This window comes from Dipodomys spectabilis, unplaced genomic scaffold, assembly GCF_019054845.1.
Source record: "Dipodomys spectabilis isolate Male_0828 unplaced genomic scaffold, ASM1905484v1 ptg000098l, whole genome shotgun sequence".
NCBI lineage: Eukaryota > Metazoa > Chordata > Mammalia > Rodentia > Heteromyidae > Dipodomys > Dipodomys spectabilis.
In genome coordinates, this window is record NW_024870775.1 from 23,082,714 (window position 1) to 23,085,499 (window position 2,786).

General features: G+C 42.5%; 1 pseudogene across 1 annotated transcript; it reads right to left on the minus strand.

Annotated features, from left to right (window-relative positions):
• Positions 1 to 818: 818 nt before the first annotated feature.
• Positions 819 to 2,351, minus strand: LOC122113839 (annotated as a pseudogene). The gene has a single exon (XR_006148469.1). The product of XR_006148469.1 is annotated as an elongation factor 1-alpha 1-like (transcript).
• Between the last annotated feature and the right edge of the window lie 435 nt (positions 2,352 to 2,786).

The window sequence follows — 2,786 nt, forward strand, 5'->3', positions numbered from 1 at the left end:
GGAATCACAGAAATGGTGGGACAACAGGTGAACCAATGTTATAGAGTTTTATAACAAAAGGGAAATGAACAATGGTAAAAAATGTTGAATATTTTTCATCCTTTTTTCTCTAAAAAAAACTTTTAGAAGAGATAGTTGACAAAAATGAGTCAATTGTAATTTGGAATGGAGAATCTCTGTGATTAACTTGTAGGACGGATGATTCATTAATATTTCTATGAATGAGAAATATTAAAAATACAGAATTAATTCTGGTTTAGTAATTAGATGAATTATAAGCTCTCCATTTTGAAAAAAATTAGACAACTTTTTTGTTGCTGTTTTGTTGGTTGTGGGGCTTGAACTCCCTGCCTGGGCACTGTCCCTCAGCTCTTCAGCTCAAAGAAAGCTCTCTACCACTTGAACTACAACACCACTTCCGGTTTTCTGGTGGTTTATTTCAAGGAAGAGTCTCACCAGGACTTTCCTGCTCTGATTGGCTTTGAACAATGATCTGCAGCTCTCAGCCTCCTGCTTAGCTGGATTACAGGCATGAGCCACTGAAGCCTGGCTTTTTTTTTTTTTTTAAATAGTCAGGATGCTGTGTATAGCGGTTATAGTTACCTGAGTAAGGTAATCAGTTCATTTCTTTTTTTTTTTCTCATTAAACTTTGTTTTAATGGGTCTCAAAATTCTGTGACAGATTTTTGGTCATGTTGTTTCCATTAAAAAGTTCTGATTTTTAAAAACTAATAACTTAAGACTGCCACACACACAAATAAAAAGGTCCACAATACATTTCCCTTTCCTTCTGAAGGTTTTACAATGCATTGTTATCATTACCCAGTCTTTTACTATTAAACTTAAATGGCCAATTGAGATAAACAGTTCTGCGACCATTCTTCCACCACTGGTTAAGACTGAAATGGCAGGTGTTAGGGGTAATATTCATTTAGCCTTCTGAGCTTTCTGGGCAGAGTTGGTGACCTTGCTAGCTCCGGCAGCCTTCTTGTCTACAGCTTTGATGATGCCCACAGCAACTGTCTGCCTGATATCACGAACAGCAAAACGATCCAGAGGAGGATAGTCAGAGAAGCTTTCCACACACATTGGCTTGCCAGGAACCATGTCAACAATGGCAGCATCACCAGACGTCAGGAATTTAGGGCCATCCTCCAGCTTCTTACCAGAACGGCTATCAGTTTTCTCTTTCCGCTCAGCAAACTTGCAAGCAATGTGAGCAGTGTGACAATCCAGCACAGGGGCATAGTCAGCACTGATTTGGCCTGGGTGGTTCAGGATGATCACCTGAGCAGTGAAGCCAGCTGCCTCCTTGGGGGGATCATTCTTGCTGTCACCAGCAACATTGCCACGATGAATATCTTTGACTGACACATTCTTGACGTTGAATCCCACATTGTCCCCAGGAAGAGCTTCACTCAAAGCTTCCTGATGCATTTCAACAGACTTTACTTCAGTTGTGACATTGACAGGAGCAAAGGTGACCACCATGCCAGGTTTGAGAACACCAGTCTCCGCTGGGTCCACAGGGACGGTTCCAATTCCACCAATTTTGTACACATCCTGAAGGGGTAGGCGCAAAGGCTTGTCAGTGGGACGAGTTGGTGGCAGGATGCAATCCAAAGCCTCGAGCAAGGTGGTACCACTAGCACTGCTGTCTTCACGGGTGACTTTCCATCCCTTGAACCAAGGCATATTGGCACTCGGCACCAACATGTCACCATTCCAGCCAGAAATTGACACAAATGCTACTGTGTCAGGGTTGTAGCCAATTTTCTTAATGTAGGTGCTGACTTCTTTGACGATTTCCTCGTATCTCTTCTGTAGGGTGGCTCAGTGGAATCCATTTTGTTAACACCAACAACGAGCTGTTTCACACCCAGTATGTAAGCCAGAAGGGCATGCTCACGGGTCTGCCCATTCTTGGAGATACCAGCTTCAAATTCACCCACACCAGCAGCAACAATGACAGCACAGTCAGCCTGGGATGTGCCTGTAATCATGTTCTTGATAAAGTCTCTTGTGTCCTGGGGAATTGAGATGGTCTCAAATTTCCACAGGGAGATGTCAATGGTGATACCAAGCTCATGCTCAGTCTTCAGTTTATCCAAGACCAAGGCCTACTTCAAGGAGCCCTTCCCCATCTCGCAGCCTCTTTCTCAAACTTCTCAATGGTTCTTTTGTCGATGCCACCACATTTGTAAATCAGATGTCCAGTAGTGTGGACTTGCTGGAATCGATGTGTCCAATGACGACAATGTTGATATGAGTCTTCTCCTTTCCCATTTTGGCCTCGACTTAGTGGTGGTTTTCACGGCACCTGCGTCCTGACGGCAAACCCATTGCGAAAATGAATACATTTCTTATCGAGCATTGTTACCCTCTCCTTTGATATTCTCCCACTATCCCTTTCCTTCTCCACCTTGCCACCGAAGTTATAAAGTTAATTTCTAATCTAGTGCTTTGTGGGTATCATTGTTGCAATGGGTCATCCTGTGTCCTTGTTTCAGCGTTTTGTTATTCTCTTTCCCCTCCCCAAATTAGACAAATGTATATACAAGATGCAACATACCAAAATCAAGCACAGTAACAACGGGGTAAAGAACATACAAAGGGAACAAAAAAAATCACATAGTACATTAAAAACAGCAACAAAGAAGAACCTCTTGTGTCTATATCTTGTGGATCATTTCACTTAAGATGAGGCTAGACATTTGTTATATAGCTGAGAAAGAACATTATATTTACTGACCACTGGTTCAAAGTCTCCTTTTTCTGCTCCAGGT